Genomic DNA, 27,951 nt, shown 5'->3' with positions numbered 1-27,951 from the left:
TTATTTCAGAACAAGCATTGCTTCTTAGTAAAGGGTCAGGGCTATTTTTTCCCATGCTGTATTTCACCTTCCACACTTCAGCCATTTTGGCCACGTAGTGCTCATCCTAAAAACAAAATAAATGGGAAAAGTTGGATTTCTTTTGCTTTCTCCTTCCCCACTGTCTTAGCACTCCACAATTGCTATACCATTTTTGTTCAGACCCCCCCACCCCTCCCACACACACACACACACACACACACACACACACACTTTTATATATAAATTCACCTAGGGGCAGAGGTCAAGCCTGGAAAAATTTAGCTCAGTAGTTGAAAAGCTTTAGAAAGTTATGAATGACTGAGAACCAGAGGCTAGAAGATAAATTGTTATGCAACCTTAACTACAGGGGTTACAGCAAACTAATAAGGGACAGAAATTTGTCATAATTCTGAAATCAGAAATGTCTGAAGCTATTTCAAAACTGTCATCTGAATGGTTGCTGTTGGATTTCTTCCAAATGTAATAATATTTTCATTTTAATGAGCTGTTTTATTATGGGCACCCCTTCTGACTAGTACAAGTGGTTGTACTGATATAGCAGTATGGGTGAAAACCGAACAGTCCCACCTATCTGCCCAAATTTGAACCTTCCCATTGGATTCACCATAACATTAGAAATGGCAGACTTAATATAGCTTTTATCTAATTTGGGTAATTTTAGGCCAAATCAATGGGATTTTCATTAATCTGACAGAATTGAAGATACTGGTGTTTAATACAATTTTATTATAGTAGCACCTAGCTAAGATTGGGGCCTTATCATGCTAGACGCTATACAAACATGCTAATGGACAGTCCATATCCTGAAGAGCATCTTCCTAGAAATCAAACAAAAAACCCAACAACACAGGATAAATTCCTGCAAACTGATTATCATGGGCAGATCCCTACAGCCAGAGAGAACCCCAGACAAGTATAGACTCAGATGTCTGCACACACATATTGGCTTACAGGATTTGGCAAGAGTTCATTTATCAAGCGTTTTAGATATGCAAGAGACCTATACAAGGTACAGTGTTCTGTCACCTAGGTTGCGATATCTGTAATTAAACAATTATAAGTATTTTATCCCACAGTGAGTTCCATTGACTTCATGGTGATTGCTTGTTTTCTAAGGGTATGTCTATGCTACAGTTAGATGCTTGGGGCTGGCCCATGCCAGCTGACTCGGACTTGCAGGGCTCGGGCAAAGGGGCTGTTTAACTGCAGTTCAGATGTTTGGGCTTGGGCTGCAGCCTGGGATCTAGGACGTTCCCACCTCACAGGATCCCAGAGCCCAGGCTGCTGCCTGAGCCTAAATGTCTACACAGCTATTAAACAGCCCTTAGCCCGAGTCAGCTGACTTGAGGCAGCCACGGGTTTTTAATTGCAGTGTAGACATACTCTTGCTCACATTGAAGAGTATATTAGGGTATCACAGACTGGCCTATATATATATTTTTTTTTTCTCTTGAGGAAATACAGGCTGATGATACAGTTGTAGGAGTTGTTTGGAACACTGGACATTATAAAGGAATCTACCAAAAAGGGAGAAAGTAGTTTTATTATAAAACTAATGGAAAGCCATCAGAGCCAGGAACTTTACTGAGAAAAGAGGTTTTATAGACTAAAGTGTTTCTCCCGCTGTGTAATAAACTCTGAAAGTGAACTTTCAGTAAATTGATATTTGGACGATATCTGAAATAACTAGTACTTTGACTGCTTGCTCATGTCCATTCCATGGTAGATGTGTGCATACTGCTTGCACTGTTGCCAGAGATTTTTTCCCCTCAGTGGTATCCATCAGGCTGTCTCTGGTACTGCATGCTTATGTGCTGGTATAAGGGGTGCCACCAGCTCCGCACCCTCTCCTTTCCTTCTTGCCGCCTGTGACAGTTGCTGTAACATCTCCTCTTGAGTTAGCAGAGCGATTACCCGTGGTTTCTTTCTGTTTAATAGTTTAGTGTATATATTGTAAGTAGTTTTACTGTAGATTAGTACTTCTTCCCCTATTACTCAGGGGCTCCCTTCGCCCCTGGGGCAAGCCTTCTGTGGCAAGCCTATGCCCATGAACAACCCACACTCTAGTTGTCTGAAGTGTCTGGGAAACTCTTACATGAAAAACTATTGCCAAATTTGTTGGGACTTCGAACTTCGTACAAATGACAAAGTAGTCAGACTTAAGGCTATCTTAATGGGAGCTGCTCTTAGACTGGCTTCGGAAGCAAGCCACTTCGCTTCAACACCGGGCACTTAAGCCTTAGTGTGAAGCATGCCTCTGGTGCCGAGAGAGAAGTATAAAAAGCAGCACACCAACAGGGCTCTCGCCGGTGCTGAAGAAAGGCAAGCCAGGAGAAAGCAGTGGAATACGACCTGCACTGGGTCACTCCTCCACCCTGGTCTCATTATGGCACCATCTACTCCATTGAGATCGTTGAGTCCAGCGTGGGACCCAACACCGGGAAGTCATGGTGGTATCAGTGGAATTGTGATGCCTTCAACCTAAGAGGCCTTTGCAGCAGCCAGACACTTGTCATTCTCAGTCCCACTGACCATGATAGGTCAGCCACTGGCTTCATCATCCTCAAGCAGGAGAGAGCCTGGTGCCCTGAGCTCCTTCCTGGCATCAGGCCTACCAGCTCCTTCTAGTAGCAAGCCGACTCTTCTGTCCTCTGTGAGGTCAATCACTGGCCTGCTATCTGTCACAGGACCCTCAGCGATGATCAGAGGCAGTGAGAGGTACCGCTCTTCTGTGGTCACCTAGGGAGGATTCTTCATCTGAGTCTGATGCGGAGCCCTGTGTTCAACTTAAGGGTCACTGGTACCCATCCTACATGCCACTAGACCTTGGTGTGGATCCCCCGCTGGTACCTGGACAAGAGGACAGTAGCCTATGCAATAGCCATTCTGGAACCTTTGGGGGTTTCCCCCAGAACCAGGTCCACCCTCCCATTGTTCATACTTGGTTGCTTCCAAGAGGCGGGTTCAGCACCGAACCCCGATTCCAGTACCAACCCTGCTACTGAGTTGCAGGACGTGGCGCCTATGAAGGTTATTGAGCCTGAAGAAGAGGAAGAAGCCCCTCCTCCAGTACAGAACTCTTCTTCCTCCTCCTCCTCCTCCTCTTCCCCAGACGAGGCTGTCTTGGGGCCAAGCAGCTTGTTTCCCCAAGATGACTTTCGGGCTCATCAAGAGCTTCTAAAGCAGATACAGCTAACCTGGGGCTTGAGATTGAGGAGCTCAAAGAATCATTTCACAGCCTCACTGACATTCTGGCTGCAACCAGCTCCATATAAAGTGGCCTGACCCATTAATGAGGTGGTAATGGGTCTGGTCAGAGCCTTGGCTGACCCCATCTTGCCTCCTCCCTACTTTGAAGAGGGCAGGGAAGAAATGTTTTATGTGCAAGCCTGTGGGTACGAGTATCTGTGCTCTCACCATCCTCCGGGGTCGCTCGTGTATCAGCAGCTAATGAAAGGGACAAACCGTGTCAGTCTGAGCACCCCCCAAACAGGGATGCAAAGAAACATGTTCTGTTTGGGAGTCAAGGTTATTTGACAGTGATCTACAGCTAATTATCTCAAACCAGCAAGCCTTATTGGAGAGATAAGATACAATTTGTGGGACTCCTTGGCCAAATTAAAGGACTCCAGGCCCCAAAACTTAAGGCAGGAATTCTCAGCCCTCTTCTGTCTCCAGGCAGCACTGGACACAACAGCCACGGTGGCCTCCACTGTCACCATGAGACAATGCTGTTAGCCGCAGTCCTTGGGACTCCCTCAGGAGGTCCAGCAGTCTATCCAGGACCTCCCTTTTGAAGGCTCCTCGCTATTTTCAGAACAGACGGACATGAGGCTACATGGCCTTAAGGACTCAAGGGTTACTCTCAGGTCCCTGGGCCTCTATGCTCAGTCCACTTTGAGGAAGCACTTCAGGCCCCAACAGCTGCCACGCTTCTCAGCTCTGACTCCAAGACAGGACCCCTATAAGAGAAAAAGGAGAGGTTACAAGCACCGTCAACCACTTCTGTCCACCTCAACCTCCCAGCGGTGGTCACATAGGTGCTATGGTGGGCCCAAGCAGGCCTTTTTGAAGGTGCACCTGAGGGTACTGTACCAGTTCTTGCTTCAAATCCTGCCTCCCCTTTTATTTTTTCACTGACTGTCCCACTTCAGCCTGGCATGGTCCTGCATAACCCTTAAGTTTTCATCCATATCTCCCTCCTACCCCATCCCTCTTCAGGGACCCTTCTCACAAGTAACTTGATAGGGAAAAAAACCCAGAAAACGACCCTATAATCATGTAAAGCTACGCTGCTGTCTCTTTTCTATGCTTATCTGTCCTTTCTACTTTGTGTATGGATAGAAAGAATGTGAACTGTGTGTAACCTGCACTCCCTGCTTTTGGGAAGAGAATTCCTTATACAGATAAGCCTCCATGCTCGTACCTACCCCAGAACTTCAAACAGACTGGGTTAACCGGTTCGAACTGGAAGAGATATCACAATGTATGTTGAACCAAGCTATAAAAGCTCATCCCTGTTCTTTGTTCGGGGCTTCACCATTTTCCTCTGAAAAGGAATTGGTGAGCCCTTCAGCTGTCGTATTTGCTAGCAATAAAGTGCCTCACTTTATCAAAGAGCCAAGACTCTGTGTTTTGTTTGGCTAATACAGAAGTCCAGGGAAGGCTACCCTCCTAACCCTAGACGGGAGGGGAACCCTTTTTCCCTAACAATTTGGGGGCTCGTCCGGGATCGCCTCTTCTCCGGACCGGTGGATGGTCGGGACTCTGAATCCTTCTTGCCGGCACCCGGGTTGCTTTAACCCTGAAGGCTTCCCGTCTCGCTTCCACCTGCCGCTTCGGCAAAATAAGGCATCCCGAAGGCACTAGGGTCCGGACCTATTGGTGAACACCGGCCGGTGGGAACTTGGTGAGTTCTGAATTTTTCCTTTGTGATTGTCTAGACAACAGCCGGGGGTCCCGTCTTTGGGAAAAGATGGGGGGGGGGGGTCCAGTAGAACTGTTGATCCTTCTACGCCTCTAGGCTATATGTTAAAACATTATGATAGGGATATCAAGGCCTTACAATCGGATGGCAACAAAGCTTTGTATAAGTTTATATTTTTGTGTCAAGGTCCCTGGGTGGGAATGACGCAAGACGACCCGGAACCAGGAAATCGCTGGCCGGGGGAAGGAACATTTGAGTTACATAACATTGTTCAATTACGAAAAGTATTGTATGATTTACAACCGCGGCAACTTAAGTATTCTGATGTATGGATAAGGGAGGCCGAACGGCGCAAAAGTGCCAGTGTAACTACTAGTTTACGTGCTGAGGTAGAAAAACTTAAAGCCATGCGGCCCCCACCATACAATCCAGAATCTAGTCATGCTGACCAGAAGCTAAAAACGTCAGTCTATTTATCCCCAACTCCCATTGAAAGAAGCGGGGGATCCTATACCATTGGAAGAATGTAGCTGGCTATGGGGTGGGGTACCGCAGCCTGACCCTGATGCACCCACGCCCCCAACCGGGGAAAGGAGCGGTCCCACTCTCCCACTAGCTACCGATACCCCCACAATTAACGCAGAGCGGGGGGGCGATCCAGAGGCTGGCACCTCTACCAGGGGGTTGACACGTCCTGATCCGCGACACCCCAGTGATGCAACCCCAGCAAAGACCCGGTCTCATGGTTCTCTAGGCACCCCTAAGGCAAAAGTTCTTGGAGCTGCAATAGCTAGTGCAGTCCAAATGCCTATGCGACAACTGCCGAGCGGTAGGGGGGACACACAGATGGTGTATGTCCCTTTTACCAGCACGGATCTAATGAATTGGTCATCTACTTTTCCCTCATTTCGACAGTGTCCGGAAGAATTTATTAAAAAGTTAAAGGGTATTTTCACAATGTATAATTGTAATGATGACGATGTGGAAATGATTTTAAATCAAGTGCTAAGCGAGGGTGAGAAGGAAACGGTGTATAAGAAAGCTAGAGAGACGGTGCAAGGCAGGGCGGCTTATCCGCAAGAGAAACCTGAAATGGATTGGGATGTTCCAGAGACCGTTCAAGAGTGGGATAAAATGAGAAAGCGAATCTTAGAAGCATTAGAGGATATGTCTAAGTCTGTGTATGATTGGGGAAAGGTAGATGCATGTGTTCAAAAGCACGATGAGCACCCAGGGGAATTCTTCCACCGCCTTTGTAAGGTTTTGAAAAACCACGGCGGCTTAGATCCAACCTCCCCTGTAGCGAAAACACAAGTGATCAGCCAGTATGTAAAAAATTTATTACCATTTGCTCGGAAGTATGTGTGTAGTCAACCAGCTTATGAAAACAAAACGCTGGAGGAGGTGGTGGGGTTAGCAGCCCATGCCTGGAGGAATAGGAAGGAATTAGACACTAGGAGGTCTGAAAAGCTCCTTAATCTGCAGTTGCAAGGTTTCCAAGACGGCTCTCGGGGACGGGATGCAAGCCGCAGGAGGGGAGGCTTTCGGGGACGAGGCGGAAGAGGAGGCAGCTCTACCCAGGGATGGGGACCACAAGGTCAGAACTTCCAGCCACGGCCCGGGAGGGCAGGGCCAGATGAGTGCCGGCGGTGCCGACAAAAAGGACACTGGGCTGCCCAGTGCCCAAATTACCCCCTCCAGCCAGCTGACCCTCTTATGCAAGCCTACCAGAGGGTACAGGAAAGGGGGGGAGAAAAAGGAAGTACTGATTGAAAGCTAGCCGCCCACAATGCTTCGTCCCCCTCGCCAGGAACCCCCTCCGCTTCTTGGACAGTGCAGTTGGATGCAAACCACCCGGAGCTTCCAGTTGTGGTGGGAGGAAAAACTTATTCAATGTTAATTGACACCGGGGCAGATAGAAGTACTCTACAGGACCCCACCCTTCCTACCACTTCTGCAACCGTAAAAGCTATAGGCGTTGGTGGCACCGTGTGCGCCCTTCCTCTAACTGCGGAGCAAACGGTCCAGCTTGGCCCGTTATCAGAGGATCATAGCTTTTTAATTGCAACTTCCTGTCCTGCAAATTTATTAGGTAGAGATCTGTTATGTAAACTACGAGCAACTATAACTTGCAGCCCAGAGGGGCTATATCTCTCAGTCCCTACTTCGGTCCCTGAAGCTACGGTAATGGCATTGTTAGCCACTACACCCACCGCCCCCTTTGTCCCTGCTGAGTTATCTGATATTCCTGAAGCATTGTGGGCCTCGGCGTCCACTAAAACTGGACTTTTAAAGTCAGCAGAACCGGTGTATATCAATTACCGTACAGATATCCCTCTGCCCCGAAAAATGCAATATCCATTGCCTAAAGAGGCCATAGAGGGCATTCAGCCAGTCCTACAACAGCTTTTAACTCAAGGAATCATTAAGGAGGCTACCAGCCCTTGCAATACACCTATTCTTCCTGTTAAGAAACCCAAGCCTGGCCCCGATGACAAACCGGTTTACCGTTTCGTGCATGACCTCCGACTGATTAATGCTATTGTGATCCCGAGAGCTCCGGTTGTTCCCAATCCAGCAACTATTTTAACTGCTATTCCCCCAGGGGCTACTTATTTTACTGTAATTGATCTGTCTTCAGCATTTTTCAGCATCCCTGTGCACCCAGACTCACAGTTCCTATTTGCCTTTACCTTTTGACGGATGTCAATACGTATGGACCCGCCTCCCTCAGGGCTACAGGGAAAGCCCTACCATCTTCAGCCAGTATTTAAAGCGAGATCTGGACTCTGTTTCATTGACTATGGGTTCTACTTTGATTCAATACGTTGATGATCTGTTATTGTGCTCTACAGCCAAGGCTGCCTGTGTACAGGACACTCGAATCCTTCTTTTTGCATTGGCCGAAAAAGGTCACAAGGTGGCACTCTCCAAGCTACAGTTTGCCCAACCCGAGGTGGAATATTTGGGGCATCGTATTTCATATGCTTCTACTGCACTTACTCAGAACGCTTTCAATCCTGTCCTGAGTATGCCAAGGCCTACCACTAAAAAGCAACTCCGCCAGTTACTGGGAGCAAGTGGCTATTGCAGAGCCTGGATTCCGGCTTATGCGGAGTTAGTGCACCCCCTCACCGATTTGCTGCTGGATTCCGTTCCCGAACCCTTACCATGGACGACTCTACACAACAACGCCCTTACCGCCCTCAAACAAGCATTAACTTCTGCACCAGCCCTGGGCAGACCGGATTACGCAAAGCCTTTCACCTTATTTTGCCATGAACAATCTGGCACGGCGTCTGGTGTGCTAACTCAGCCCTTTGGGCCTGGCCAGCGACCGGTGGCTTATTTTTCGGTCCTTCTTGACCCAGTGGCTCAGGGTCTTCCGCCCTGTCTCCGCGCTGTTGCGGCTGCCGCTGTGTTGGTCGAGAAAGCTTCGGGGCTTACCTTGGGCCACCCTCTTCTAGTTCAAGTGCCTCATGCCGTTGCAGCACTTCTTAATCATGGATCCACGCAGCACCTCACAGCAGCCAGACTGACCAGGTACGAATTGGCCTTGCTCGCCAATCAGGCTGTTACCCTACGCCGCTGCGAAGTCCTGAATCCTGCAACCCTTTTGCCTCTGCCTGAGGATGGGGAACCTCATAATTGCCTCCACGTGGTGGATTTGATCTCCACGCCTCGTCCTGACCTCTCTGATATTCCATTGCAGAATCCTGACCTCCAATTATTTTGTGATGGTTCCGCCTGTCGGGACGAGTTTGGGGCCTTACGAGTTGGCTATGCAATTGTTACCCTGATGGCAACGCTTGAAGCGCATGCCTTACCTACACAAAAGTCAGCGCAAGCAGCAGAACTCGTGGCGCTTGTTAGGGCCTGTCAATTAGCTGAAAACAACAAAACTGTGGCCATCTATACTGACTCCAAATATGCCTTTTCGGTATGCCACTCTACTGGACAACTTTGGAAGCATCGTGGGTTCCTTACCTCCAGTGGCTCTCAAATCTCCCATGTTGCCTTGATTTCTGCCCTGTTAGAGGCTATTCAACTTCCTGCAGCTGTTTTGGTTACACACTGTAAGGGCCACTCCCGCGCCTCGAACGAGGTTTCCAAGGGAAATGCTGCAGCCGATTCGGCGGCCCGTCATGCGGCCCTCTGTGGGGCTCCAGCCCCTTTTCCTTTTTTGGCACCCCTGCTACTGCAACCAGTGACGCCAGCCGTTTTGCTCTCTGCCCAGCAGACGACGCCCCCGGCCAAAGTTAGCCGTTGGAAATCCATTGGATGCCACCTAAATGAGGACAACCTCTACGTCAGCCCGGACGGTCGTCCGGTTCTCCCAAGACAACTCCTCCCTCAGGTTTCCCAGGCACTCCACCTGGCCTTGCACCTGGGAAAGGGGGGATTAGTGGCTCAAATGGAGAAGTTGTTTTTTGCTCCGGGGGTCCATGCAGCTGCGAAGACCGTCACTGCACAGTGTGAATTGTGTCAACGGTACAATCACCAAGGAGCAGTCAAACCACAAGCTATGGGACATTGCAAACTGCCTGAGTACCCATTTGCTGTGGTCCAGATGGACTTCATGGACTTACCACCAGTGACAGGACTAAAACACTTGCTTGTCCTGGTTGATCTTTTTTCAGGGTAGGTTGAGGCTTTCCCCACTCGAAGGGCAGATGCAGTATCCGTAGCGAAGTGTCTCCTCAAGGAGATAGTGCCCCGCTTCGGGATAATGACTCATTTGGAAAGTGACCAAGGCCCCCATTTCACTTCCCAAATTATTCAACACTTAGCAAAGGCCCTCGGCATAAAATAAGCCTTGCATACCCCCTATCATCCACAAAGTTCAGGAAAAGTAGAAAGGGTGAATGGGCTGATAAAAACCCAATTGGCAAAGCTATGCGAGCAGACTGGATTAAAGTGGCCTGAAGTGTTACCCATAGTGTTAACCAATCTTCGTAATACACCCCATAGGAAGCATTCGTTGACACCGTTCGAAATTCTATTTGGCCGACCCTTGCCGATTCCTCTAACCAGTGTAGACGGGTTTGCCCCAGCAAAAACTTCATTAATGGCTGGGCAAGATAAGTTGGCGGGTTATTGTCGCATGTTGCAAGATGCCTTAAGTGATGCATGGGCCAGAGTAAAAGATGCCCAACCTTTACCGCTTGATACTTGTGCGCACTCTCTTTTTCAAGGAGACTTTGTCTGTGTTAAAATCCATCGAAGGAAGCATTGCCTGGAACCAAGGTGGTCGGCCCCGGCCCAAGTCCTTCTGACTACTCCAACTGCAGTGAAGGTCGAGGGCATCGATAGATGGGTGCACTGCAGCCACTATAAAAAGGTTCCTGCTCCAACATCCCCAACGACTCCCATCACGACCGCCGCTTCTACATAAACTGGGTACCGGTCAATCAGCGGAATCAGAAGCAGTTACAGAACTCTGGAGTATTAGTATACTGTTACAAATATTGTATTAATATTATTTTTTTTTAGAGTTGTTAGTAGCTGGTAGTGTTTATAATGTATGTATGGCTATGGGCGTTAACCTGGACCTCTGCCCTGGGGGGTTGGGATAAAAATACGTTTCTACAATTAGCCCAAAATTTAACCAACGCATGGAATGTTAGTGACTGTTGGGTGTGTTCCCACTTCTCTTCCCATTCACTGGAAGGGTTCCCCATTTTGCCGGTTCCAGCGCTCCTCAATTCTTGGCAAAATGGTTTGGCGTGGTACGGCCAAAAGGGAAAAAGGGGAAGGGGACCCATAGATTTTAGGACCTGGATCCCGAACCATTGCCCAGACTTGCTCGTTAAGGCCCCCTTGTGCGTAGAAAAAAGGTCGCTACGCACCCGAGGCAAAACTACTCTGGGAAAATACCCGAAAACCCACTGTGAGAAAATTCTAATTTTGGGAAACAATGCAAGTACTACTCTTTTGCTGTATCCCAATGGTACTAAGGTAGCCAACTATGCCCGTGCTGGAGGCTATGTGGGGTACATTCTCAGAGAAAAGGCGACTCAATTTGCCGGCCTTACATTATGAAAATGGGGGGGAATAGGACCCAATCCTGATGATGCTGCATCCCTGGTGGGACGATTGCAGGAAGTATCTCAGAACTCAGGGGGCAATAAAGGCAACTATAGCATAGTATTAGGAGATCATCACTTATGGTGGGTATGTGGCACTTGGGCAGGAAAGACCTTGCCCCCAAAGTGGTTGGGAAGATGCACGGTGGCCTTTGCCTGGCCAGGAGGGATGCATCGTAGAGACTTAATAGAAATCAGAGACACAACCCGACGAACCCGTCGAGATACCAGTTATAATCTATTGTCGAGGAAGGCAGTACAGGCATGCCCGCCTTCCGTATTCTTTTTCCGTGGGTGGGGGTGGGCCAACTTGAATACGCGCTAAAAAATATGTCAGCCGAAATGGAAATATTTACTAACGCCACTCGAGATGCAATCCAAGCTTTGCAAGAAGAAATAAGCTCACTAGCTCGCTACAGTATGCAAAACAGGTTGGCCCTGGATCAGCTTTTAAGTGCACAGGGAGGGGTGTGCACATTTCTCAATGCCACATGCTGCCTTTATGTAAATCAAAGCAGACGCATAGTCACAGATACTAACATAATTGCAAACGTGTCAGCCTTCTTCCATAAGCAGGCCTCTATTTCTCCCAGTGTGGGCTTTGACTTGTGGGGCTGGCTCACCAGCTGGTTGCCTAACTTTGGATGGCTAAAAACCTTGTTTGTGTATGGAGTGGGATTCCTTATAATTGTGGGTCTGCTGTTCTGCTGTGCGTCCAGTTGTTGTGCCCTCTTCCACCGGGTATGTACCAAAACCATGAGCCCAGCAAAGATACTATATGTAAAGAAGGGTGGTGTTAACCAAGATGAAAAACATATGAACATGTTAAACAATAAATAATGAGCCATGTAAGATAATTATCTTCAGGCTCAAAGGGGGGAACTGATAGGGAAAAAAACCCAGAAAACGACCCTATAATCATGTAAAGCTACGCTGCTGTCTCTTTTCTATGCTTATCTGTCCTTTCTACTTTGTGTATGGATAGAAAGAATGTGAACTGTGTGTAACCTGCACTCCCTGCTTTTGGGAAGAGAATTCCTTATACAGATAAGCCTCCATGCTCGTACCTACCCCAGAACTTCAAACAGACTGGGTTAACCGGTTCGAACTGGAAGAGATATCACAATGTATGTTGAACCAAGCTATAAAAGCTCATCCCTGTTCTTTGTTCGGGGCTTCACCATTTTCCTCTGAAAAGGAATTGGTGAGCCCTTCAGCTGTCGTATTTGCTAGCAATAAAGTGCCTCACTTTATCAAAGAGCCAAGACTCTGTGTTTTGTTTGGCTAATACAGAAGTCCAGGGAAGGCTACCCTCCTAACCCTAGACGGGAGGGGAACCCTTTTTCCCTAACAAACTCCTTGCTCAGGAGGTGCAGACCCCCCTACGGTTGGGGGCTGTGGAGGAGGTGCCTTGCAACTTGAGAAGGAAGGGGTTTTACTCTTGTTATTTCCTAATCCCAAAGGCCAAAGGGTGCCTTCGTTCCCTCCTGGAGCTGTCACCTAAACAGGAAACTGAGGTGCCATATGGTATCCCTGTCTTCCATCATTCCCTCCCTGGATCCAGGGAACTGGTATGCCGCCCTAGATTTGAAGGATGCTTACTTTCACATTTCTATCTTCCATGGCTGCAGAAGATTTCTCAGGTTTATTGTAAACCAGACTCATTACCAATTCACTGATCTTCCCTTCAGCTTGTCTGCAGCCCCCCAGGGTTTTCATGAAGTGCATGATGGTGGTAGCTGCCTGCCTCTGACAGCGAGACATTCAGGTCTACCCATATCTTGAAGACTGGCTGATCAAGGGTCGTTCAGAGGCTCAAGTAAAGAACAGCATTAATCTGGTCCAAGCCACCTTTCAAGCACTGGGGCCTGTTGATAAATCTGCAAAAGTCAGCTCTTAAACTCTATTCTCCGAATTGGAGTATTGGGACAGGGCTCGATTCAATCCAAGCCAGAGCCATCCTTCCTTCCGGAGACCCGGTTCCAGACTGTCAGATTTGATATCCAAGGTCATGGTGCACTCAATCATGACAGCCCGGATTTGACTCAAGCTAGCGGGACACATGGCCACCTGCATGTACGTGGTCCAGCACGCAAGGCTACGCCTCAGGTCCCTGCAGACATGGATAGTTTCAGTTCACTCTCCGAACAGACACCACTTGGACTCTGCTCTTACTGTTCCAATCCCAGTCCTCACCTCCCTCAGCTGGTGGAAGGACCCATGGTCGATGATGATGGGAGTCCCCTTTGTTGCTGCCCCTCCTCTTACCCCCCAAGCCATCAATGTCCCTAGTCTCAGATGCATTGGACCTAGGTTGGGGAGCGCACCTCAACAGCCTCTAGACTTGAGGTCCGTGGTTTCAGGGAAAAAAACTCCCTGCATAAAGACATCAGGGAGCTCAGAGTGGTCTGCTTAGCTTGCCAAGTGTTCCTTCCCCAGATCGCAAGCAAGGTCGTGCAAGTTCTGATGGACAATATCACAGCCATTTTCTACATCAACAAGCACGGAAGTGCTCACTCCTCCGCACTCTGTCAGGAGGCCGTCCATCTATGGGACTTGTGCATGAAGGTTTCAGACTTTCCGGGAACCTAGAATGCACTGGCAGATCACCTCTGCAGATTCTACTCCTCTCACCATGAGTGGTCCCTTTGCTCTTTGTTTAATATGCGGGTGGAAGGGGTTGATCAGGTCTGAGGCCTACACCTTCACCCAGAGGTCACCAAGGTTATCTTCCAAAGGGGGAGTCTCCCCAGGTGGACCTGTTTGCAGAACAGGAAGTGCCATCAGTTTTGCTCACTGAGCGGGCACAGCCTGGCCTTCCTCTCCAATGCCTTCCTGCTTCCTTGGATAGAATTCCTATTGTACACATTCTCCCCGGTTCCTCTGGTTCACAGGGTCCTTCTGAAAATCAAACGCAAGAAAGCGAGTGTTATTTGTAGAGCCCCGACATGGCCGCACCAATACTGGTTCGACATGCTGCTAGATCTACCAGTAGCAACCCCATTTCCACTCCTGCTCCATCCGGATTTGATCTCTCAAGACCACAGTCGGTTACTGCACCCAAACCTCTGCTCCCTTCACCTAACTGCCTGGATGTTATATGGCTGAACCTGGAGTAGCAAGCTTGTTCAGAACAAGTTTGACAGGTCTTGCTGGGTAGTAGGTAGCCTTAATGGATGGCTTCCTACCTCACCAAATGGAAGTGTTTTTTGATAGAGGCATCCTAACAAGACCTCTCTCTGACTTAATCTTCCCTTCAGTCTATCATGGACTACTTGCTCCATCTTAAGCAACAAGGTCTGACCCTTGCATCTATCAAGGTGCATTTAGCAGCAATTTCAGCTTTTCACCCACAGGTGAACAGCAGGTCAGTGTTCTCTGATGAAATTACAGTCCGCTTTCTTAAAGTCCTGGAGAGATTTTTATCCTCAGGTTCATGAGCCAATCTCTTCTTCCCCTCCCCGGAAATGTGTTGAGGTTCATGGGTCCTCCCCAGATGTTGGTATCGTGCACTCTACTGCTTCTCTCTTGGAAGGTCGCCTTCCTGGTAGCAATCACCTCAGCCAGAAAGGTCTCTGAAATCAAGGCCCTTACACCAGAGTCACCGTACCCGGTGTACTTCAAGGACAAGGTCCAACTGCGCCCCCACCAGACCTTCCTACCAAAGGTGGTTTCTCAGTTCCATAGCAACCAGGACATTTTCCTGCCAGTCTTCTTCCCGAAGCCTCACAAGAATTCAGAACAGTGGTGGCTTCACTCATTGGATGCTAGGTGTGCCCTCACCCTCTGCCCTCTTTCGCAGATCTACAGAACTCTTTGTGGCAGTAGCAGAAAGGATGTCAGCCCAGAGAATCTCATCCTGGATAATGTCCTGTATTCAGGTATGCTATGAGCAGGTGAATGTCCTACCTCTAGCTATCGTGATGGCTCACTCTACGAGAGCTCAGGCCTCTTCAGTAGTGTTCCTCACCCAGATTCTGATCCAAGACATCCGCAGGGCCGCAACCTGGTCGTCAGTGCATAACCTGTCATCCCGCTATGCCATCACCTAACAGGCTTGAGACTGATGCTAGGTTCAGGAGAGCTGGTTTGCAGTCCCCATGTTCATGAACTCTGATCCCATCTCTGGCTACTGCTTGTGAGTCACTTAACATGGAAAAAATGGTTACTAACCTTTCTGTAACTGTTGTTCTTTGAGATGTGTTCCTTATGTCCGTTTCATAACCCATCCTCCTACCCCTCTGTGGGAGTTGACTGGCAAGAAGGAACTGAGAGGGTGCGGGGCTGGTGGCACCCTTTATACCTGCATATAAGCGCAGGGCACCAGAGGACGCTAGAGCCAGCCCAATGAATAGTACTGGTAGAAAAATCTCCGGCAACAGTGTACGTGGCACACACAGACACCTAACGTGGAATGGACATGAGCAACACCTCTCAAAGAACAGTAGTTTAGGAAAGGTTAGTAATCCATTTTATTTAAGGAAGTTACATATTTGTCTTGCAAAAGTCAACTTTGGTTAGTGACTCTAATTAAAAAGTAGGTTTATGTGGAATCTACACAGCTTGTTTCTAAGAAATTTAAAGCACACTATGCAAGCCCTTCTGTACCCTTTTACTGAAGATCTGAGATCTCAGCATTGTTATGCTAGCAAAACACGGGTAGAAAAACATGGAATTTATTAGATTGTTTCTGTTTCATAGTACTGAAAGATTGTGTAAGTATGCAGTCGAGCATTGCTTTTAAGACTTTCACCAAGTACATGATACAGAACTATAGATCCCACATCAGTGTCATACATAATACAGGGTACCCTGGTCAGTATCAGAAATTATTGTGGAAAGCTTGAAAGAATTACTACTTAGCAGGTGAGCAGAGTTCTCCCCATTTAGCTGTTGTTGTAAATTTTAATCTCCATAAGTAGATCAGCTTTATAGAAGACATATATATTTACTGAGAAATCTGTGGTTTGGGTAGAGACCTTGGCATTTGGTAAAGTGCCATTTCCTGTTACTGTAAAAGCTTGGTTTGGCAAGTACTTGGTATGTGTACAATTTAACTTAATGTATTCTAGTTTTTCCATAGTTTTTCACATCTCATACTAACAAAATGGCTGTTAAGTCAGATTTACCAGTACGATCCAACCTCTATACCTCGCAGGCAACAAGAAAAAGCCGAGTCTGGATGTAGCTGGCTGGTTGAGATTTCCCCTATCAATGGGGAGCTCTCAGCAGGAATAAAGCCTGCAGAGCCAGCTCTGGCTTTCCATTGGGACGTTTGGATGTTGATCCTCAGCTGTCATATGGTCCTTGAGGGCTGACTATTGCTCCATCGAGCTTAGTAGCATGTTCCAAAAACAGTGCCCTGTATCTTCAAAGAAGGTGAATTTTCCTCAATGTATCGGGCCCATTTTGTAGGAGTGGGTGGAACTTTCCTGAGCCTCATTGACTTATGCCTACAGTAATGTCCTGTAAGGTCAAGATTTTGGAAAGTGGCTAATAATGATTTTGGGGTGCCTAACTTGAGACTCTGTAAAGGGGCCTGACTTTCAGAAAGTGCTAAGTACCCTCCCTTAAAGATGTGTCAAACTGGCCATCCAAAATCCAAGACACTGAAATCACTAGTCACTTTCTAAAATCTTGGCCTAAATTGTTAATTCAGCTAGTGAAGTTGTAAATGTTTTCCCTATTCATTTAAAACGTTAAATATTTTTAGCACCCAATCTTGCAAACCTCAACATGTGCCTAACTTTACTTTGACAAACGGGACTACTCATGGTAACTAAAGCTAAATGTGTGTAAATCTTTGCAGGATTAGGGCTGTATTTTGCTTAACTACCTGAATATTATTTGAATTGCACAGGTTGATTATAGTATGTATTTTGATGATGAAATCTCTTTAATCTTTTTTAAACTTGCTGCCTTGAATGTCAAATGTCTCCTTTTATTCTCTTTTTAATCTCTTTATATGTAAAACCGTATCTTCTCTTCTCTTCCTCATAATACTCTAATCCAGGGGTTCTCAAACTCGGGGTTGGGACCTCTCAGGGGGTCGTGAGGTTATTACATGTGGGGTTGCAAGCTGTCAGCCTCCTCCCCAAACCCCACTTTACCTCCAGCATTTATAATGGTATTAAATATTTTAAAAAGTGTTTTTAATTTATAAGGGGGGGAGGTCGGATTCAGGGCCTTGCTATGTGAAAGAGGTCACCAGTTCAAAAGTTTGAGAACCACTGCTCTATCCTGTTAGCCTTCACTGAAGCTTTCCTATTTTGACTGACCAGTTTGAGAGACGGTGATCACTGTAGCAACGGTAGGAAGTGTGGATGGGCATGAATTCTATAATACAATTATAATTGTTTCTGCATAGATAACCTTTATTTTCTTCGTGTAACAGTCCTATTTCTGGCTGCTAAAAACAGATGCTACATAAGCCTGAAGAAACTCATGGGATCAGTGGCTAATAGGAAGAGAAGTGTAGTAACCCATCTCCTGGCACTTCCATGTGCTGCAGCAGGGATGCTGTCCTGGGGAGAGAGATGGCCAATGAGAGGGGAGCTTGAGCTGGGGCCACGGGCTTGGAATCCGCCCGAAGGGGCAGTTGGAAAAAGCCATTGGAGGAGGTGAAGAATTGAGTTGCTGGGCTAGTGGATGAACCAGAGCCTGGCTAGGCGGTCGGGGATACGAGAAAAGAAGAACAGGAGAATAAAAGTAGGGGACTGGGAAGTGAGGAGGAGGAAAGAAGGAAAAGAGGAAAGATTTCAGGTCAGGAGAAGCGCAACAAAAAAAACCCCCCAAACCTGGATACGTGAGCAGACACTTAGAGAAGAAGAGGGAAATAAACTCTTAAGACTTACCAGAGAGTGAGCCTCAAAAGGAAAAAACTGAAGGGAAACAGAATTGGTGAAAAAGGTAATTGATCAAAAAGTTGGGTTAGATGCAAACATCCTGGAAGCAATAATGAGAGCCTTCCCTCCGCCCCACCCCTAAAGTACATGAACAGAGAGAATTACTGAACCTCTGATGGAATACAGTTCAAAGGTGACTAATGGACAAGTGAGAACCCAAGAGGTGAAGAAACTCCGCTTGTGGATAAACTCGGTGACAAAGAGGTACAGCCACATGAACACTGAATCTAAGGAGCAATCTGAAGAGAAGCAAAGAACAGGACAGCAAGAGTGGAGTTGGACTTAGTCAAGGAGAGGAAAAGTTGGTTCTTTGAAGTGACATAGTGTATTGTAATCTCTTTTGTTCTTGTTAGTAACAATGCATTTGGTATTAACTGCCCACCAGGTAAAAGCTCATAAAGGTTAATGAGTTGGTAACCTATAGTTTATTACTATAAATAGTAAGACTTTTGGTAACGTTCTATATTATTGATGCTTCTGGTACAATTTTGGGGTTTTTCTTTATAAAAGTTCTAAAAATTTAAAATGATCCCTTTGTCTTGGTTTGCCCCTTTTCACAGCCTAGCCTAGCCAGGTCACCACAAATTGACACACAACCCTACAACCTCTAGTCCTCCCATCAAAGAAATAGTAACCTTTAAAAAAAAAAAGAAGAAGAAGAAACTCTGCAAGACCTTACTAACAAAAGCAACAATATCCATGTAATCCTCATAGTTTCTTTCCTCATAACAGCTCTTTGCTTTTCATGGTTAAGCCTTAATATACAATGTGAGCTCTTTAGGGTGGAAATTATGTCTTCTGTTTCTCAAGTGTCATGTACATTTGTGGTATGAGGTTTCACCATACAGTAATTGCCCTTTTGAACTTTGCTTTATAAAATATTACAACCTCCCCAGAGGAGAGAGTGCTACATTTCAGAATGAATTTTCCCTGCTTTTTAAGTTTGCAGTGGGTCTTACCATTGTGCATGAATAATCTCTGACCTTTATGCTGAGATTTAACACCTATTCAAAGCACACACAAAAAATTGTCCATACTGTCTAAGCTGGATGTTTTGTGTAACATTCCTTTTAGCAACTGCAATTGTAGAAGATCATAGAATACTCCACAGGCTAAACTCTTCAAAGTTTCTTCAAGAACCATCATCAGAGGTGAGACAACTTTTCGCTGTAATGGACTTTGATTCTTACATAATGAAGCAAATTCTGTTGGAGGGCACTCCTCCACAATGAAACATAAAACTCCCTTTACCATCAGCCTTTTCCTGATAATAGGTGCATTTGCAATAACAAACAAAAGTTAGAATCCATAAAAAATTCCCAGGCTTGACATTGGATTGTCCCTTAAGTAAATCCTCTGCTGCAAGTACAGGAAACAGTCTATAGTATGCAATTATATCCTGTGTATCACTTCTCCCAGAGGACACTGTTTGCCAAGTATATGAACCCACACCATTAGGATTAAGTTGGAACAGCTAGTTCTCTTCCTTACTCAGGTTGCTTTACTTGGTTGATTGGCCTGTTTTTTCCATAGAAATGCATTGCCTATTATTTAAATTAAATACATGGAAAACCGTCCTGAATGGCTGAAAAGTAATTAAGTTTCTACTTGTTATCTCCACAGCAGTCAACAATATTATGAGGCCTGGGACAGTATCAGCCACTGAGGTCATATAGGCAATCAACTGCAGCATGAGTTCATGGAAAAGCATTAGAGTGATGTGGAGCTGGGTCAGGTATTTTAACATTCAAACCTAAGTTTCATTAATGCGATCTACTTCACCTCTCCACATCCCCCAAATTTCTAACCTATTCTCCCCTTTTAAAATACTGATTTTTATTAGCACTCTTTAACCTCCTATACCCCTGCATAAATTTACAAGCGTTGTCATGTATTATCTGTTTATGGCCTTGATCACTATAGTATCTGAACACATCACAATCTTTGATTAATTTATTCTCACAACACCCCTGTGGTGTACAGCAGTCTTGTTATCCCCAATGTGCAAATAGCAGAGTGAGGCACAGAGAGGCTAAGGCCCAGGTTGTCAAAGGTATTTCAGCGCCTAACTTCCACTGGTTTCAGTAGAAGTTAGGGGCCCAAGGACCTTTTGAGGACCTGAGCCTTAAAGTGACTTGTCCAGACACACAGGAAATCAGTGATGGAGCATGGAATTGAATTCTAGTCCCAGGCCAGCACCCTAACTTCTGGACCATTCTTCTTATTGTAACAATGCAGTTGCTCTAAACATCAGGTTTCTGTGCTTCCCCTTGCCCCAGTAATTCCTTAATAACATAAGAATGGCCATACTAGGTCAGACCAAAGGTCCATCTAGCCCAGTATACTCTCTTCTGACAGTGGCCAATGCCAGGTGCCCCAGAGGGAATTAACAGAACAGGTAAGCATCAAGTGATCCATTCCCTGTTGCCCATTCCCAGCTTCTGGCAAACAGAGGCTAGGGATAACATCCATGCTCATCCTGGCTAATAGCCATTGATGGACCTATCCTCCATGAATTTATATAGTTCTTTTTTGAATCCTGTTACAGCCTTGGCCTTCACAACATCCTCTGGCAAAGAGTTCCACAGGTTGACTGTGCATTGTGTGAAAAAATACTTCCTTTTATTTGTTTTAAACCTGCTACCTATTAATTTCATTTGGTGACTCCTAGTTCTTGTGTTATGAGAAGGAGTAAATAATACTTCCTTATTTACTTTCTCCACACCAGTCATGATTTTATAGACCTCGATCATATCCCCCCTTATTCATCTCTTTTCCAAGCTGAAAAGTCCCAGCCTTATTAATCTCTCCTCATACGGAAGCCGTTCCATAATCATTTTTGTTGCCCTTTTCTGAACCTTTTCCAATCCCAATATACCTGGCATTGGCCACTCTCAGAAGAGAGTGTACTGGGCTAGATGGACCTTTGGTCTGACCCAGTATGGCTGTTTTAATGTTACCAACTTAAATTAGAACATAAGTTTAGGATATTAAATCCTGACCACTAAATCAGAAACCCATCCTCCTATATTTATCCAGTTACAAACTGTAATACAGTCACTTCATAATTTTCAACAAATCAGTATTTCCTGCAGGATCATGACATTTTCCCTGAGCATTTTAATTTACAGACCTTCTTAAAACCAAACTGGTAATATCTTATTACATATAAGGATTGTCCTAGCTTAGATAAAAATGTGTCTTGGATTTTTCTAGCTGTGCTCAGAGATCTTACACAGTACACTGAATATGCCACTGTGTCAAGGAACTGTGAGGAAACTAGCATTAAAAAGCAGTTTACTAAATTTTTTAAAGATCTCTGATTATAACATAAGTAGCGATATAGTAACAGCGAGTAGCCAATCCTAGGGCTTTCTGGCAGAGAACGTGGGAATTGTTCGGCTGCTCAAAGCTAACAAAATCTTGCCTAAAGAAAAGGAGTACTTGTGGCACCTTAGAGACTAACCAATTTATTTGAGCATGAGCTTTCGTGAAAGCAGATCTAATCTTCCTTCAGCTTTTAAAAATCTAATTAGAGTGTTGTTTGTGTGTAATGAGTAAGTCTGTTGGGCTCAGGATTTTTATTTGCTTGACACAATTTTTACAACAATGTGCGTTGCTTAGGTGGAAGGACATTTTTAGTGTTTTTCTTTTAACTCCAGGAGAGAGATCTTTGTGGTGGAGCAGGGAAGGATCAGGATGGTCTTTCTTTCTTTCTTTCTTTCTGAAGAGGCTGCATCAGTTCCATAGAAATAAATGTGGCAGCAGCATTCCTCTCACCAGTAATGTAATGCAGGTGGATAGTTCTGTTTCCAGCTCAGGTGAAGCTTTGTGTTGCAAGATCTTGAAATACATTTGAGAAATACTTTCTGATTATCTGTGTGTGCAAATTTCCTGGCATTTCTGGGCTCAATTCTGTAAAGGACTCTCCAGATGCTATAGTTGAACCCTGAGGAACTGTAACTGTAAGGTTTCAGAGTAGCAGCCATGTTGGTCTGTATCCGCAAAAAGAAAAGCTCACTTCAGCTGTAGCTCACGAAAGCTTATGCTCAAATAAATTTGTTAGTTTCTAAGGTGCCACAAGTACTCCTTTTCTTGTAACTGTAAGGTTATTCTATATTTAAGATTCTGAATGGAATGCAACACATGCAGACCTAATTAAGGAATTTCAGCCGTCTATAAACCCATCAGTAATTTATTTTCCAAGCTTCCATCAAACCGATGTTGAAAAGCAGCTCACTATAGTTGTGCATAATATGTGCATTTGATGTTAATTTGTTGGATTACTTCATTATCATTTACCAGTTCACTTCAGTGATGTCATTCGGCTTATATTTAGCTAACTGCATGTCTGAATATGTAGATTCATGTGATGTTGGCCAGCTATTTAAATGAAAGCATCTGTGTTAGAGAAGAAAAATCTAATGACCAAGAATAGTAAATCACTAATTGCCTTTGAAGGGTCTTACCCTTATTTTGCAGCAGTGCCCAAAATGTGCCAGACACTATACAGTACAAACATACGGTAACAGAAAGGCAAAGTGACCAATGTTAGGTTAGGCACACGTCTTTTTAGTTACCATTTGGTTTTTATGAATTTTCTTGTGGTTTTGTTGCTTTTATGTATAAACTATCTCCAATTATGTATGAGATAATGCCCCTGAACCTAATCATAGCTAACATGTGTGAGCTATCCTGCGGTAAAAACACAGAGAAGACAAAGCATTTTAGTTTCATGAGGTAAACTTGTCAAGATCAGTTCCAGGTGGGGGAATAGGACTGACCATGGTGAGTTTACTTCGTGGTAAAACGAAAGCACCCTGTCTTCACTTATCCCGAGGTAAAAAACTTCTTTTTTAACAGTGAAGACAAGCCCTTTCTGGGATGTGTCTCTCTGCAGAGATTGGTTCTCACTACTTGGGCCAGCAGAGGGTTGTCAAATGTTTCATGTTCTTCTCAAGCTATCCCCATCCCTGTCCAGCACTTGGGGAAACACTCATAAGCTTCAAAGGGAACAACAATTCTTCCTTGACAAATAAGAGAATTGGTCTGAAATCAACAAGATGAAATTCAATAAAGTGTAAGCTACACTTAAGAAGGAAAAATCAAATGCACAACTACAAAATGGGGAATAATTGGCTAGGCAATAGTACTGCTGAAAAGGATCTGAGGGTTCTAGTGGATTACAAATTGAATATGAGCCAACAGTATGGTGCAGTTGTGAAAAAACTAAGATTGTGACACCCATTAGTAGGAATGTCGTATGTCAGAGGTAGGTATGGGAGGTAATTGTTCTGCTACCCTCAGCACTGGTGAGGCCTCAGCTGGAGCCTTGTGTCCAGTTTTGGAAGCCATGCTTTAAGAAAGATGACAAATTGGAGAGAGTCCAGACTAGAGAAACAAAAATGATTAAAAGGTTTACAAAACCTGACCTATGAAGAAAGAATCTGGGCATGCTTAGTCTTTATAAAAGAAGACTGAGTAGGGTCTTGATAAGTCTTCAAATATGTTAAGGCTGTTATAAGAGAACATTTTGATGAGTATATGAAGCATCTAATGCTGTTTCTGGATTGCAACCTAGTTTTATGGTAACACTACTGGGTTGCATAGAAATATATATATATATATATATATATATATATATAAAATATAAAAACTGGTATATGAATATTCTTTTTATTTTTAAATGTAATACCCATACCTGCATTGGAAAACCCAGTAGGAGCTATATGTAAAATTGATTATTCCCAGTAGGCCGCTCAAATTGAATTAGTACATCTATTCTAAAGGACTCAAACTTACAATCAAGTTGTGCAGGATTCTCTTCAGCATGATTGAATTATTCTGGCATATTGGTGTTTGTCTCTGATTGCTTCAAATTCATCCTTGACAACAATATCCCAGAAAAAGCCACAGAATGCTGACAGCGCTTATCAACCCCAGCTGCTGAGGAAGAACATTGAGTGTAGCCAGCCTACAGTATGTCATGGAGAAAACATTTCCTTATTCTGTGCTTTCCAAGTCACTGATGCTGCTTCTATAAAAAACAGACAATGGTTACTTCATGTTTGGCAGCCTCAGACGTGACAAAAGAGAGTACTCTGTAAATCAGCTTCATAAGGTTGTTACCCTTCTCTAAGTATATTACCCTTCCTTTCCTTTATACAGTTAATTTCAAACACTACAGAAATGAGGTTTATTTTCTCTTAAGTCAAGAAGCAAAGCTTTGATCACAGATTAACTTGCCTCAGTTTAAACACCAAGATTTTCACAAGTAACTAGTGATTATGGGTCCTCCATTTTTGACTGCTAAATTTGATTCCTGAAAGGAGCCTGATTTTCAGCAGTTGAATGCTTTGCTCTTCCTGAAAATTGGTCCCCTTTAAAGTGTCTCATTATGGGCACTCAGAAATGTAGGCACCCCCAGCACTGGTCACTTTTGAAAATATCACTAATGCGAGAATGCACTTAGCTAAAGGTGCCTTGAAGTCTTTATAGTGAGGTGCTTTGATCAATTAAAAAACAACAACAAAAAAAAGGCAAAATAATAATAAACACCCAGCCTCACATTTAGGAGCCTAAAGTTATGCACTTAAATTCATATTTAAGCACCTAAATAAGTGGCCTGGTTTTTGGAGGTGCTGAGAAAATTAGGGGCCTATGGATTAAGATGCACAACTTTAGGCACTCAAGTGTGAAACTCTGGGCCTAAATCAATACAGGATTTACATTACGAGTGGCTTAATGGCCTTAAACTTGTATCTCAAATTCCTTGAGTTTAAAGAAACATTGGGAAATGTATCCTTGTTTTAGCTCAATACTGTAGTTTATTATTTGTATTTTTGGTAGAGGTCCCAATCGGGGAGTAGGGCTCCATTGTTCTAGGTGCTGTATGCAAACATTGCAAATAGATGATCCTTGTCCCAAACAGCTTACAATCTAAGTATATGAAGAGATGCATCAAATGGAGGCAGCAGAGAAGAACAGCAAGATGATGATTATTGGCATAATAAGAAGCAGTCATTGTGGTTAAGTGGGCTTGTGCTGAAGGCCTTTGGTTTTATCCTTTACTTATGGGCCTGATGGATTCCTGGCTTTCTTGCAGAACAGCACTCCAGATAGGACTTGAGCTCTGTGAGCCTCAGAAATAGTCCTCCTGTCTAGCTTCTTTACTGAGTTTTCAGAATGACATACTTTATTATAAAAATAATGCTAATAAATTGAAAGAATAGATTCAAAGACAACCTCGTAAATATGGGAGGCTCCCACATTTTAGCCAAGAGTTTCCCAGCATCTCATGGATCTACACCACAAGAACATGTTCAATAACATGTGAGAGAAGGAAGAGGAGGGTTCAGGGAACAGTGGCTGGGGTTGTCCATTGAACGCCTTTATTTAGGGCCTGATCCTGTGAGGCATTGAGATCCCTGAACTCCTATTGAAATAATGATTTTAATGACAAGCACTGCATTTGCTGGGAGTTGATGATGCTCAATAACTCACTAAATCAAGCCCTTACGCACATGATCCAAAGAAAATTCTGAAAAAGTATAATCTGCCCTCTTCTCTCCAGACTGATAGTTACAATTAGAAATAGACCTGAACCAAGAGCCCAGATTTGACAATATCCAACTCTGAGGGAGACTGGCTCAAGAGCTTAGCTTGGTGGCTGGTCTTTCTCCCTATAATGGGCCCAAACAAAACCCTGCCTGTGGACGTGCTGATTTTATTTTATTTTTTTTTTAAGTTCAGTTCCACACTTTGTATCTCAGGTCCAGCTCTGTTTCCAGGCTTTCGTTGCCTCGTTTCTTCTTGGCTTTCCTGCTCTTCCCTCCTCTTTTCCACATGCCATGCTAGCTGTCAAGCAGTTGCAAGGTGAAATATATTGGGAGCAGAGGGAAACCTCCTTGGGATTTTCTTAGCTGAAGGTTCCCACCTCCAGCGTTTTGAAGCTGAAATACTTGACAGGTGGGAGAGGAATATTTTGCTATATTGAGACTGCATTCAGAATGCACAAAGCCTGTCTTAGCCCTGAACAAAGGGTCCCTAGTTCATACTTGTTTTATCTGAGTAAGGCTGCAGGATTTCTCCCTTCATTTGGGATTCCCCTCAATGTCCCAACCAAAGGCAAGTATGTAGCTGGAGCATCCATCCAAATCCTTTCACTGTCACTGCACAAAGGACAGAAAACTGCAGTGTGGAGACAATATTAAGGTGTGCTTGGACTGTGACCCCCTTGATGCTGGAAGTGTTGATGGTGGCTTTGCGTTGCCATGTCTATTGCCCTGCTGTAGCAGGACATCTTCCGTACTCTCCTTCCCTGAAGGCATTTAAACATATTTATAGACAATTATTACCTCATCCATGGAAGAAGTATTAAAAGCCTAGTCAATCTATAAAATACAAAACAGCTTTAAGGCCCAGTACTGTAAGCCATAACTGAATAGTCCTTATTCATGTGAGTAGTCTTACTGAAGTCATTACTCATGAAAGTCAGAGCTATAAGTAAGGACTCTCAGAACTGGGCCCATATTTAATGCAAACCCCCCTGTAACTAGGAACTTTAACTGAGAAAGGTGCTAATTTTGTATCAGGGCACAGAGGGTAAGTCTGATCTATCTGCATAGCATATGTCATCTGTAGCTATGCTCAGCCCGCTGCAAAGTGAGGGGGTCTTCAGCCTGATTCCACCTTTACCTGTCTTGCCTGACACTCATCTAGATTTATTTTGTGGAGGGAAATTAAATTTTTGGGTCAAGCCCACTTTTGCTTACTCTTGGATTCTGTTCTCCATATAGAATCCACTCAACCACTTCCCTCTTAGGTATCTGGCAGTGGTGCCTGGCACAGTGGCACATGCTTGCATTGATTCTCTGCACTGTTGTATGACACTTTGTACTGTTGTTTATTTGTTCTTTCCTAATCACTTCTTAGCATCATTTCATCCAATATCCTTTGTTAGGTACATTTCGGTTAAATTCAAGGCTTTGCTGTGTAGGTCACGTGTCTTGTCTAGGCTGGTCATTGAAAGCTTGGGTGATGAAGACATTGTAAAGCAAAAATAGGTAAGGGAACATTGTAGAAATCAGATTAGATCCAGTCCTGCTATTTTCCGGTGCTAAGAGAATAAGTTTACTGGACCACTGACACTTATTTTTTTTAAAGAAGGGGGTGTTGATTAGTTTTTAAAGCACTTCTAGTTTCTTTTCCCAACTCCAGCATTGGGTCATATGTGACTTTGGGCAAGTTACTTAAGCTCAAATTTTCATTGGGTAGAGGTCTACTTGAGTGTAATTGCATGTCTACATTTGTGGGGACAATTGCACACAAAAATGAGTAATAGAAGAGCTGACTTCCTTTTGCATGTACATTTGCAGTAATTGTGCACACAATTACAGCAGCTACATACAGAAATATTGGCTTTTGCATAATGGCATTACACTGTGGGCTAAATGTTTAGTTTTTGAGACTGTTTGTTTTCCACATCCCAAGATATTTAAAACATTAAATATGAATGGATTATATCTGTGGTTGTCTACAAACCATTTACAGTTCAATTGAAGACAAGAAGGAAAGAGGAATTAACACACTAGATCAGACCCATGCCCAGTATTCTGCATTAGAGAGTGGCCAGCACTAGATGCTTCAGAAGAAATTGCAAAAAAAACACTCTGTAGCAGGCAGTTATGAAAGAACCTGCCTGGACAGAAAGTTTCATCCTGACCTGCAGGATTGAGAGATTGGCTCATGTCCTGCAGCATGAGGATTTATAGCCTTCCCTGAATTTAATATTGACTGTAATAACTCTGGATATTTTTGTTATCTGTATACATATCTAATCTTTTTTGACTCCTGCTAAGCTCTTGTCCTCAGTGATATCCTGCGGCAATGAGTTTCAGTTTCACTGTATGGCCCCTTAATTACCCACATAGGGAGAAGATACTTGATATCAGAGGGCTCTTTAACAGAAAAAATGCACAACAAGATCCAG

The 27,951-nt window shown here is 44.6% G+C and overlaps 2 long non-coding RNA genes across 2 annotated transcripts in view; both read left to right on the top strand.

Annotated features, from left to right (window-relative positions):
- The first annotated feature begins 239 nt into the window (after positions 1 to 239).
- LOC142071313 (uncharacterized) lies at positions 240 to 12,315 on the top strand. The gene is made up of 2 exons (XR_012667392.1): positions 240 to 4,951; positions 10,165 to 12,315. It is a non-coding gene; the product is annotated as an uncharacterized LOC142071313 (long non-coding RNA).
- A 6,719-nt stretch (positions 12,316 to 19,034) lies between these two features.
- The window catches only part of LOC125632243 (uncharacterized), a 33,875-nt gene continuing 24,958 nt past the window's right edge, over positions 19,035 to 27,951 (top strand). The window contains exon 1 of the long non-coding RNA XR_007355247.2: positions 19,035 to 19,111. This is a non-coding gene — a long non-coding RNA (uncharacterized LOC125632243). The remainder of the gene's footprint in view (positions 19,112 to 27,951) is intronic.

Source organism: Caretta caretta, chromosome 1 (assembly GCF_965140235.1).
Source record: "Caretta caretta isolate rCarCar2 chromosome 1, rCarCar1.hap1, whole genome shotgun sequence".
Lineage (NCBI taxonomy): Eukaryota > Metazoa > Chordata > Testudines > Cheloniidae > Caretta > Caretta caretta.
This window is presented reverse-complemented; position numbering and strand designations above follow the sequence as displayed.